Genomic DNA, 13,111 nt, shown 5'->3' on the forward strand with positions numbered 1-13,111 from the left:
CCGTAAATTACGGTGGCGTAATTAACAACAAGGTCCCTTAGCGCCATGGATTTTAACACCTGCTAAAAGCAGGTGTTAAATCCGCCATGGCGCTAAGGGAACTCGTACTCAGGCGGTAAGGGTCGGCGATGTTTACGCCGGCGTAAACCCCTTACCGCCTGGGTCCTAATGAGGCCCGTTGTGTTTTATGTAGTAAATTGTATCGTATGTCAAATGTTTACTCCTGGGCACACATTGCTTACAATTAGAGGAGTTATTCTGAGACCTAATCGTCCCTTTCAGAACTTACATATTGACTATGTCGACATACTGAATTGTTAGGAAAAGAGTTACATGATTATCTTACATGCATGACCTAAAGTATCTCTGTCATTTCAGATCAGCTCAAGCAGAAAGGGTGCGGCGCAAATCGGAACACAGAAGTAGATGTTACAGCAAATGCAGTTAAAGAGCTATGTCTTCCTGAAGATGCAGTCCTAATCCGCAACTTCACTAGAAGGTGGCATGAACCTCACTTTAACAGCCCCTTCATATTGGACGACGTTATACCGTATGCAGTGAAAGTACAAGGCAGACGCGCTTGGATATTTCTTGGAGATGTGAAGATCTATGCTGGAGAACCCCATTCCAACCCATCAGAAGTAAGCATCGGGGAAGAACCACAGCACATGCAGACTAGGTCAATGACGAGGAAGAAGGACGCAGAAGCTGTTGAATAAAGATAAAGAGTGCATTGGACTGTGGCTTGTTTCAGGACACTCCTTTCAGTCACTAAAAAGGAGTTAAGGGAAGCGATTTGTTCTTGAGCCACAGGAATTTGTTGACATTGGACTGAGACATGCTTAAGTCACGAGCATAATGGAGAGTATGCCAGATTTGGAGTTCCTTTTCGGTGACTGGAAGAGGAAGCAGTTCCCCGATTCCTTTCATACTGAACTTCTTTTTGGAGGGGCCTATAGTGGTGCCCAGTGACAACATTTCACGGATCGTTCATGCAGTTTTCCTGTTCATTTTGCACACTTACCCTGCGCTTGTGGGGAGAACTACTAGTATTCATCTGTTCTTGCAAGATCCTAAGAATGGTCCAATTGTGAGGAGATTGCTTGCAGCTATAATTGAGCAAATACTTCAGCTTTATGAGTTCAGTGGGGAAAACACAAATGCCCCTATCACCAGAGAATACACATAGACTAGTCAGTTTGGTGTTTCACTACCTGATTGAGGAATGACCGCAACTTGTTGGGAGACAAACTGATGTCAGAACCTTCCTGAGAGATCAGAGAAACAATGCAGTGCTCAATGAGATATTGAGAGACATCATAATACAATTGAACGGGTACTCTGAGAGAACACTGAGACACAATGAGACATTCGAGGGAGAAGATCCAAAAGTCTATTGGTTGAGGAAATTTGTTTCATGCTGACAGAGAATCTTCATGTCGTCTGGTCAGAGGCCAATTCGTGGTATCCACTGGGAATTTGTGTTCATCATCGTATAGCCAGCTGCAGCTGATCGAGAGAAACATTAAAGATTGTTTTTCCTTCCTTAAAAAGTAAAATGGGTGGCATCAAAAGCAACTTTGTCATGGCAGATCACGAGAGACGTCCACGTTGTGCAAAAAGTTATTGCTGCAAGTGGTCCAATCTATGTATAATTTACTCTTGCATTTTGTTCATAGTCATACTGCTCTCATTTACAGTACGCACTTAAGCAATATGACCCGAGCAGCGGGGGCATTGCCGACTCAGGTAATACCTCAGGGCCCATAGTTAATGAAGGCCCTGGGGCATTGCCTGAGTCGTTAATGCCCCTGCTGTGAGGGTAATATTGCTTTTAGTACCCCGGCCTGCAAGATTTGCATGACCGGGGCACCAATAGCATTTTCTTCTATCCCGAAACATTTCAGGACAGAAAAATAAAAATAAAAAAAGACCAAGAAAATGGCCACCGGGAAAGGGAAAACAGAGTCCGTTTTCCCTTTCCATGGCGGTCATCGGTAGCGGACATGCTGGAAACAGAAGTGTTCCCGAAGTGTTCCCATAGCGTCCGCTCCCAAAAAAAAAGGAGAAAAGGAGAAAAAGATAAGTGGCGTTGGGAGGGGCGAAGGGAGGGAAGGGGAAAAAAAGGAGAAAAAAAAACATACCTGCGTCCCCGGGAGGGGGCAATGGAAACCTCCAGCCGTGTGGAGGCGCGGGGATGGCCCCGCTCTGAGCCTCCACACGGCTGGAGGCTGCCATCGTCCCCGACCGGGGACAAAGGAGCAAGAAGGTAAGTGGAGTGGGGAGGGCAGGGAGGAGGGAGGAAAGGGGAAGGGAAAACAAATGAAAAAAAGCCTTACCTGAGTGCCGGCGGGGGGCGGAGGCAGCCTCTTAGCCGTGGGAATGCTCAGAGTGGGGCTAGCCCCGCTTTGAGCCTCCTCATTGGCTGAGGGGCTGCCACAGCCCCCGCCGGGTACAATGGCCGTGGAATCCGGGCCGAGGGATTCCCGACCGGGTAATGCTTCGGCGAGGGCCAATCAGAATGGTTGTTTCTTTCTGATTGCGCCCTCGCCGGGTACTAATGCTTATTATATAGACGCAAGTGGAGCAAAGATTCCTGTGTATCCTCCTATACAATAGAAGGGTACAGATGTGGCAACTACAAGGCAGCTGACACCCTATGTAATCATCCCTATTCCAGTAAAGTATGTAAAATTGCCTGGGTCAATGACGAAAGTTACTATGCATATTTTGTTAGAAAAAAGTGTTGTGGAGATTGTCCTTGAACACCAGAAACAGGTTTGAAAGGAGAGACAATCAAAGAGATAGTCTAGGAGTGAACCTACACAGATAACACATGTAAAGACACCCAGTCCACTGATAAATGTTCCTATGATTGGTCCAGTGAGAAGGAACTATGCTGACATACTTCATGAGATGATTATAGAGGCTCATAAGAGAAAAGCAAGATCTAAGAGAAGTGCTAGGGAGGATGATCAAGAGCTGAATGATTACCTGGATAGCACTGCACACTTGGGGAATAACACATGGTATCAGCATATGAAGGAAGTGGGAAGAAGAACCTTGAAGGAGGAATGCTTTGTGTGTGCACTCGTGCCTTATAGCATGGGGAAGTCTAAGATCTTCATAGCTATTAAAGTAGACGTCCAGACAGAAAATTGTCTTTCACACATAGCATTCTGTCATACAAGAGGACAGTTCATGGGCCGAGATGCCGATCTCAAATGGGCAACTGAATGGGCAGATCCGGATGAAGTTGATTATGTCCAGGATACAAAGACAAGCCTCAGAGATCATACTAAGAATCACGTGATCAGATATGAAAAGCCTGGAGTGAAAGGAGTTGGAATTAGAGAGGAAGTAAATAGGGAGCTGGAGAGTCCAGGAAAATCTACAGATGACATTCGAATTTGGAAAAACAGAGGCCAGATGCAGATTTGGGAACAGTGCTATCACCGGATGGTTGGGGAGAAGGAGTGGCTATCTGCAGAGCCTCGATGGTAACTAATCGTCCTGAATCAACTATTTGGAATGCGCAAGTGCTCTGCAAGCCATTATGGCTGAAACTTGCTAAACTACTGGCCTGGGTCAAAGATAGAGGAGGACCCTAGAAGATAGTGCCTTTGGAGAGTGCAAAGCTGTGCTTCAGAAACAGTGGCACAATAAAAATTGGAGAGAATCAGAACTGTGATCGTATCTTTGAGGCATCAGGAATGAACATTAGAACAGCAGTGATCACGGATCACTATTGGGCATGCAGATCTAGAGCATATATGAGGCTACCCAAGGATTGGGAAGGAACATGCACACTGGTGAATGTTCATGTTCCAGCGTTGGTGATTCCTAAAAGTGCTTTGAACCATGACAGTTTCCCAAAAGAAGATGCTCACCTGAGGAAGAAGAGATCTGTGGAGCTGATTAGTCGAATAAAGATAGAAAACTATTTTTCTGCCAAGTCAATAGAAGCCTTTGACTCCATCCCTTATGAGCACAGACTGTTCAGTCAGACTTCGTCAGTATTCACATTGATCTTTATACAGAGAATCCAGGTAGGAGCAAATACCAAATGGCTGCAGATTACCAGATGGGAATTGCTGCAGACGACCAACACAACCATAAAGGGATTCAATGCTTTCAGAGAAGAGATGAGAGCCATAAGGCTGATGACTCTTCAGAATAGATACGTCTTGGACATGATCACAGCTACGAATGGAGGTGTTTGTGCAACAATTGGAGAATCATGTTGCACATTCATGCCTTCTCATGATGACGAGAATGGCACCTTGACAGAGGCTATAGAGATGCTAATGAAGCTACACGTCCAGATGATAGACGAAGTAGAAGACATTGCTGATGACAGTTGGTTTGGATCACTCTTTTCTTGGGTTCCACAATGGATGGCAGACATGTTTAAGTTCCTTGGAGCCCTGATCGTGTTAGTGTTGCTTGGATTCTGTGTGATCAAGATAATAATCACACAACGCAAGAAGACAGCAAAAAAAGCCATAGGGATGAAAATAATGATCGATGTTGAGTCAGGATGAAAGGCCAGAGACTTAACAGATGAAGAAATAAGATAGAACAATAAGAATTATGTGGGAAGATGGATCTATTGCAGTCCAAGTAGACAGTGTATGCTCATGATTTGGAACAAGGATGAGCATATGAAATAAGCTGGACGCCTGAAGGGAGTCATAAAGGTATGGATCCCAAAGAAGCATTTCTTCAGACAAGGATGTCTAGATGTGAAGGACGATGGGAGAGTGGTTAATGAATCGCCCAGAGGGGGGAGTGCAGAGAAGGAGCTAAGTACCCCCACCTCAACCATCTTGAATATATGTTGGGAACCAGAGAGTGAGACTTGTGCGGTGCCAGTGACAATACCGATACCAAGGAGAATCTTGCAGGCAAGGTTCCCATCGAGAAAACCATACCTGCATATGAGACAGTATGAAGGCCATTTAAATGAAATCCCAGAAGAAGCAGAACAAATGAATGGCCAAGACGAATAGTGATGTCACACAGAGCCAAGCTGATGTACATAGAAGAGATGCAGAGACTAGAGAATGCAGATATTATATAAGGCATCAAGAAAGTATTGATGATAAGTGGCATCTTGGGATCAAGATGAAGAAACTCATGCTACAGAACTGATGAAGATGTGAAGTCATTTTATACGTGTACAGATGCAAAGAAATGCAAGCAGACAAAGTATTCTTGATGCTAGCTAAGTAGTGAATAGATTGCGCCATGCGCCAACATATACATATATATGAGAGAGTAAAGAATGGATGTTTCCACTACGTGTTATAGCAGAGCTGGGTTAAAGAAGGAAGGCCTCTATTCCAGTGTGTCGTGTGTTAGAAAACAAGTGAATTACAAAGTAAATTAAAATTAGGTCTTATCAGGCTGGAGTGAGCAGACATTGGATACAAATCGTGTGAAAGAACGTAGCTCCTGTTCAGGAGGCATGAACAAACCAAGTAAGACGTCAGATATCTATTAGAAAATTGTATTTTTAATACATGAGAGGCTTGATTTTGGGGTCTTCAGTCACGTGGAGGGATGAAGTTGGATGAACATGATGGTCACACCTACGCATGAGGGCAGAGTGTGCCTTCACTCCCCTGAATTCTCCAGAGCAAAGAACACTCCCAAGGACAAGTTCAAAGCCCTAATTGACAGTAGCCAACTGAGGTGATGATGGATGAATATGCTAATTGGTAGGAAGCTATGGTCAAAGACAAGCTCACCAACCTGTCCATGTCGCTGAATTCCTCTCTTTGTGGTCTTGGCTGGTAATGAATAAACTCGTCCTGATTAGGGCTGTTCTGATATCTTTCAGGAGATTGATTTCTTTTTGCATTAACTCTGAATTCACGTGATACAGGTGGTGGAGAATGTGGTGTAGGGAAGGTCCTAGCCCCCCCACCCCTCAAACTAAATACAGGTAACATGCCAGGCTGATCAATGGTTCCAGTATTGAAACAATCAGAATTATAGTGCTTTTTGAAGACAAAAGATACATATAGGGTGACATATATTTTTTGGGGTCAGAATGCCCCACGCAATGGAGGATGTCTAAGGTATTACACACACACACATCATGAATATCTAAAATGTAGTCAGGGAACTGGATAGAAAAAGAGTTATATTCAAAAGTAGATTGGTTTGCATGGCCAAGTGTCCAGGCTAAGCAAGTTCAGTTGAATTCTAAGATGGATGCCGAATATAAAATGGTGTCTTGAAAGCAGATCTTAAAATAGCTGAATCATTCTGATGTGGAATATTCTTTAGCAGCAGTTCACTGTAGACAAGTATGTTGGTGGGGTATATTTAGAATGTCTTGGCAGAAAAAGCAGATAGTGATGGATAGTAGACCAGCTGGGAAAGCTACCAATTAGAGCAAACAGCTGCTTAGTTAGCAAATAATAAGATGAACTCATGACATTTCCTTTCAGTATAGCCTGCCAAGTGAAGTTGGCAGGTCTCGGCAAGCAGATATGGGGTTGCTTTTAGCAGGCGATAAAGGATTTATAATGAGTTCTGGCTGAGTCTCACGCAAGCATATCAGATTATGTGTCAGTCAAATAATGTTTGCCAAGGTGAAGTCATGTAGGCTTGGTGAGTGACAGTTCAGCCAACCAATTACAGACAGGTAGGGGTTTATTTATGGTTGAAGTGACCAATCAGATTTGTATTGTGCAATTGTATGTAATGTTGCATCAGTCTTAAAAGTGTATAAAAGCACAATGATTTTTGGAGCTCAGTGCTGATGTTTCTGGTGTCTTGTGAACATGCATTAAAGGTGACTTTTGAAGCAACTGCCCGGGCATCCGTTTCCAGCCTCTGTCTCTGTCCTGTCTCCAGTGCCTAGGTCCACAGGTGTCAAAGTTCATGGAGGGGATGCAGAGGGTCCTCCTGTTCACTTGGTGACCACAAAGGGACCCTGAAAATATCTTTCCAGGAACAAAGAAACAAGATCTATGCTGACAGAGATGGCAGATGCCCAAGAGGAGTCGAAGGGTAAGTGAGTCTGTAGTGTGCCCTCATTGGGGGAGGTCTCCTATGACTGTCAGCATATGATGATGGTACACTTTAACATCTGTGCATTATGGTATGTAGTTATGAAGGAGAGAGATAGAGGGGGGAAAATACTTGTACTTTAAGGAGTCTGTGGAAGTTTAAAAGAGTGATGGGGTAGTTTGAGATAGGTAATTCGGTGCATGAAGGTAATGGGGGCTGTTTAGAATAAATATAGAAGAGTTGATTGAGTAATATATGACGAGGAGCATCGAGGAAATAAGTGTTTTGGATGAGGATAATACCATTAGAAGCCCAGGGTCCTACGCTCAAGGAGCATCTAGAATGAGTCGTCTCGAAATGCAAGTGGGTTAACTAGGATGCGCACAGATAGATCTGTGAGAGTAGACTTTTCAAACTCCTATCAGGGTATATTTTAGGGGCAAGTAATAGCAGCGAGGAGTTCTGAGGAGATACATGTGAAGTCGACTAGTCTGTTTGTTTGTCTATGTATCTGTTTTGTAATTACAAATGTCAAGGAGCGACAATGAGTGTATAAAATGGACATACAAATCAAGAAAGGTGATTTGCACCAATTCAAAAGTAAGGCAGGGATCAGTGACAAATGATAGATATGAGTAACACCAGTGATGAGCACGCTAATGTGCATTATTTGAGATGTTATGGAGAAGAAATCAGACTGCTGGTAGAAGGATAGAAAAGAAATGAATCCAAAATTATGCCTGGCTTTGCACCCATAAGGCGAGTTGACATTCTTAAAGGTCCGCACAGTGGTTAATGTAAACAAAGAGCACAAAAGAATGGACATGGGAGAGAAATGAATTTTGCTTTAAATAGGGAACTGCGCAGTTACAATGGAAAGAATTTAGGGTTTTTAAATTAATTGAGGCAAAAACCGACATCGAATCCTGGTTCCCCAGCAAAAAACAAAGGGAATGAGATTTATTACATGATTGAAAGGTACAATTTCACAAGAGATATGACCATTCGGTTTTATGCAATATGCGTAGCTTGGCAGAAAGCCAGCGCTGACACACACAGTAAAATATGTTCAAATCTGGCCGTCTGGAAAGAGCCAGAGCATTTTCCAAAGGTTAAAGATAAGAAACTGACAGAGCTTAGAGGAAATTAGAATAGTTGCAGGAATTCAAAGTTACACAAAGTTTGAAAAAAGATAGCTTTTTACGTCCAAACAGCTGTGAGCTAATCTGTATAAATGTAGAAAGAGCAAATACTGGTTTGTATTGGCAAGGAAGGGGAAAAATATGTGTGTTTGTATTTGTATTATAACAAGAGAATATATAAAGATTCATGGAAATATGATCGAAACAAGTAATAATTACTAGGGATAGAGCTATTATGTGTAATAAAGTGTGCAAAGAACATGTTTAGAGATTTATTTGTGTAGCTTTGGAAAATGTGTCTTTTGGTGCCAGGCTGAAAGTGGCCCGGAGCTCACCGAGACTCATGGAAATATAGAGTTGAACCAGTACCCATTAAATACATTTTTGTTTTTTGAGGTTTTAAGGTACAGATGCACAGTGTTTATGTTCCTTAGTGGGAATGCTCAGTTAGGGGTCAAAATGACTGATACCCACTGAGTAATATGACAAATAAGTAGGTTTTGAAAAGTAGGATTATTTCATAACATTCGTGTGTGGTTATGAGACCAGATGCTGGGAGAAGTGCTGGGTTGAATTGATATGTTGTAAGGTAATGTAATCCCTGGTTATTGTATATGTGAGAGATGTGGGGCATTGAGTCACTGTTTAGGGTTGCCTAAGTTATTTCCCATTGTGAGTGGATAGTTGGTCATTTAATGGGGTGGTGATGGATGCTTTTTTATTGCGCACACACTAATCGCACCCCTGTTTTGTTGATTTTTTGTTGGGCAATTAACCATCCCTTGTTGAGGAGGGATGGGGCATTTAGAAAGAGTATTGGCACTGGAGCATGCATGGGCCAATTGTGCAAATAAGAAGAAGAGAGTCAAAATATTTGTTTAAAAAAGTCTTCAGTGCACTATGAGGAAAAAAGACAGATTGCCAAATGGAAGCATAAAAGAGTGTTGTAGGTAATTAGAATGGTGAGAATGTTGGTAATTGGGAATAGAGAAAAGGCATGGGATATGTATTGCAATACAATATAGAGTCATGTGATGTTATGAATGCAGGTTTAGGCATGTGCACCAAGGTAAGAGCATGTTGGAGGGATGCCAAGAAGGGGAACAATGTTTCCCTCACCATACATTATATGTATGCAATATAGGGGCATTTGGAGAAGAAAAGGAAAAAAAATGTGTCCAAGATCACACAAATTGAAAAGGTGTCGCCGAGAGTAAAAATGTAATTATGAGTGAAAATGAAAAAGTAGGTTAATGTATTAGGGGATGATATTGAACTAAGCACAGTGAATATATATAAGGAATAGCAAGAATAAATAAGATTTAAAAAAAACACCTTTTTTTGTTGAGAACATTGGAAATGCAAGTAAAAATGCAAACATTTGTATTTGAAATGAGGAAACAGTGGGCAAAAAGAGGAAGTGCTCACTGGGGCTAAGGCACACAAAATATAGACAAAGGGTATTTAAAACAGTTATATTGAGAAAAAGACAAGTATTTTTTGTAGAAGCACACACCCTGATGGTCTGGCTTCTAAGAATAAGGAGGGCTTTATTTGGGGGTTTTGCACGGATTGTTTAAATGAAAATGTATTTATGAATAAGGTATAACCAGGCTGGGCATTGACAAAGAAAATTGAGGCAGGTTTGGCACCGTTATTGAGCACAGCATGGAGTGTTATTACACATAATGAAGTGATTTATTGGAGAAAAAATAGAGACGATCAAGGATAGAATCTCTGTTATGATATGCCTACAAAAAGAGGGGGAGTGTCACACACATATACATATACACGCATGCACACATGCATGCAAATACACACACACATGCACATACATACATACATGCATACACACACGCATGCACATACACACACATACATACACATACATACATGAATACACACATGAATGCACATACACACACATACATGCACATACATACATGAATAAACACATGAATGCAAATACACACACATACATGCACATACTTATATGCAGGCACATACATGCATCAACATACACACTCATACATGCATGTACATAAATGCATACACACATGCATGCACATACATACATGCATAAACACACGCATGCACATACATACATGCATACGGAAATGCACACATGATGGGCACTGGCAAAGAACATTAAGACAGGTTTGGCACAGTTAATGAGCACAGCATGGAGTATTCTTTACACATAATGAAGTGATTTATTGAAGAAAAAATAGAGATTATCAAGAATAGAATATCTGTTATGATATGCTCGCAAAAACAGAGGGAGTGACAGACACACACATGCACATACATGCATACATATATACACACATGCATGCACATACACACACATACACACACATACACACACATACATGCACATACATACATGACTACACACATGAATGCAAATGCACATACATACATGCACAGATATATGCATGCATACACACATGCATCAACTTACACACACACACACATACATGCACACACATAAAATGCATACACACATGCATGCACATACATACATGCATACTCAAATGCACACATGATTTCATGGAAATACAGGCAATCAATAGATTATAGGCAAAACACACACAGGTAGTTAGAAGAAGGAAGCCAGTATTGCACTGAGAACACACACACACCCACCAGATGCTTTTGTTTTACACTAAGAACACCAGTTAGGGATATTATGTTTTGCTAGCACATGATATGTAAGAAATTAGATTTTTTGAAGAATGCAAATAAAAGAGGATTGAGATCTGATTGCTTATATTCAGGAGCACTGAATTCTTGTAGCACGTAAACGGGGGTGAAAGTAGTGGCAGTATTTTACAACATTTATGTCAGGGATTGTTTGGGCTGGTACAGAGGCACTTGGGAAGCAAGTGGGACGGAAAGTAAAACCGTGACCTGAGATACAGTGACTATAGTGCAATTACTGTAGGTGTTACGAACCGTTCCCAACGGTGGTCTTTTCTGCGCCGGTGGCGCTTCATGCCATCTATTCACGCCGTCACTCCCAAGATGGCGTCGCGGAATCGAATGGACGGTCTAGAACCCATTCCATCCATTGAGGAAACTACGCCCGGTGATTTGATCACGTTACTTAAACCGCCGGAATGGAAGACTCAGCGAGTTGCTACTGTTGTTAGTGGTCACGCTCCGTAAGTCTTCGCTTAGGAGAAATACTGGAATTTCGTTTCCGAATTGGTTCCAACCTTCCACCTCCTCCCTTTATTGAAACCTGCTTGTCTATCCTCTTTTCTCTTTCCCAGGCTGACCGCGACCAATCACTGTCACTTCATAGCGTTCAAGAACTTGTTACCGGTGAAGTCGCCTTCAGACCTGCTCACAGTCCGTAGGTTACCTCCCCTCTCCCTTCGATTCACATTTCATCACACAGGAAGCCTCATTCTATACTTACCTCTCATTGTTTCCCCCTCGTGTCTATTCATTAGGAATCTCTGGACTACATCTCCCATCATTCATCCCGGAAATCTCCATTCACATCCCCCTTCGTACTCAGACTGGGTAGGTTGAGCCAAATCCCTTACATATTCCTACAACCTGTCTTCTCTTAAAACATCACTGACCTTGTTTTCTTCCTCTCCCAAAGTTCCCGCCGGTCCCGAACCTCTCAACAAACCCACCTCCGAGAATCGGCATAGCAATCGGCGAACTATCGGAGAACCTCCGGGAGAAACCCGCACGCTGAAACATTTCCACCTCGAGGCTGCAGCAGAAGTCTTATCAAATCCCATTAACTCAACGCTCTCAAGCGGCACAGGGTTTTTTCCCCTTTACAAAGGGTTTCCCTGCCGCATCCTTCATTTGCCGAGTTAGAGGCGAAGGGAGGGTGTAACAGGTGAACTCCTGATAGCCTCATCTCACTATTGAAGACAAGGTAGGAAATCTCCAGTTGTTGTGTGGTGTTGGGGGGAAACTGAGTGAGCCATTACGTTCCCACAGTTACAACTAACTCTGAAGTTAAAAGTAGGCTGTTGAAGGAGAAGAATAAAAAAAAGACGATCCTAGAAAAACTTGAGAAAGACACGTCAGTTCAGAAGAAATTATCAAAATACGCCATAGAAGGGGCGGTATTGACAAAGCGGAGAAGGGCTGGGAATGCAGCAACAAGCAATAGGTACATCAGAGGTGAATAAGCAGCACCAAAAGGGCCAAGGAGGGAATGGGTTTGTGCCACAAGGCAAAGGAATGGGAAATAGAGAAAGCAGTAGTTTACAGAATAACCAAGGCAGTCTTCAGAATATGAATAATGATAATCAGAATGTGCAAGGACCACTTAACTAAGGGTGCCTAGTTAGAAGGGCTCTTCCTGTATATTAAATGTATGGGATGACAGAGCTCATTGTGTTCATATGTAGGAGACACGGATATGTACAGGATGGATAATTTTCAAGAGGGGGGACAATTTATCCTCCAGTATATAGCTCACAAACTGGGGAAGGGTTTGCCTAGGATCAGACATTGGGCCTCATTCCAAGTATTGAGGTAGTCATGGCGCTATTTGCGCCATGACTGCCTCCCATACCTGTACCGACTCTGGTTTGGTGAAAGGGGGACTTACCGGTCCAGTCCGACCTTGGCGGGACCGGTAAGTCCCCATTCACCAAACCATTCCCCATTCCCATTGAGCCCCTATAGGGCTCAATGGGAATGGGGAAGTAGCTAATAACGGTACCGCAAATTGCGGTACCGTTCTTAGCTCTAAAGTCCCTTAACGGATCCCATCCTTAACACCTGGTCAGACCAGGCGTTAAGGAAGGGACCCGCTAAGGGAACTCGTAGTAGGGCACAAAGGGATTACCTGCACCGGTGTCCTTACCCGTGCCGGTAATCCCTTTGCGCCCAACTCCGAATGAGGCCCATTTTATCAGCCATGAGCGCTGAGAGTGCAACAGGTACAGCAGCTAGAGCAA

At 42.8% G+C, this 13,111-nt stretch overlaps 1 long non-coding RNA gene across 1 annotated transcript in view; it reads left to right on the forward strand.

Annotated features, from left to right (window-relative positions):
- Positions 1 to 13,111, forward strand: part of LOC138581372 (uncharacterized) — a 271,817-nt gene that overhangs the window by 234,990 nt on the left and 23,716 nt on the right. Inside the window, exon 4 of the long non-coding RNA XR_011304539.1 lies at positions 6,871 to 7,026. This is a non-coding gene — a long non-coding RNA (uncharacterized lncRNA). The remainder of the gene's footprint in view (positions 1 to 6,870; positions 7,027 to 13,111) is intronic.

The sequence above is a fragment of the Ambystoma mexicanum genome, chromosome 3p, assembly GCF_040938575.1.
Source record: "Ambystoma mexicanum isolate Mex_15411 chromosome 3p, UKY_AmexF1_1, whole genome shotgun sequence".
NCBI classification, from domain to species: domain Eukaryota; kingdom Metazoa; phylum Chordata; class Amphibia; order Caudata; family Ambystomatidae; genus Ambystoma; species Ambystoma mexicanum.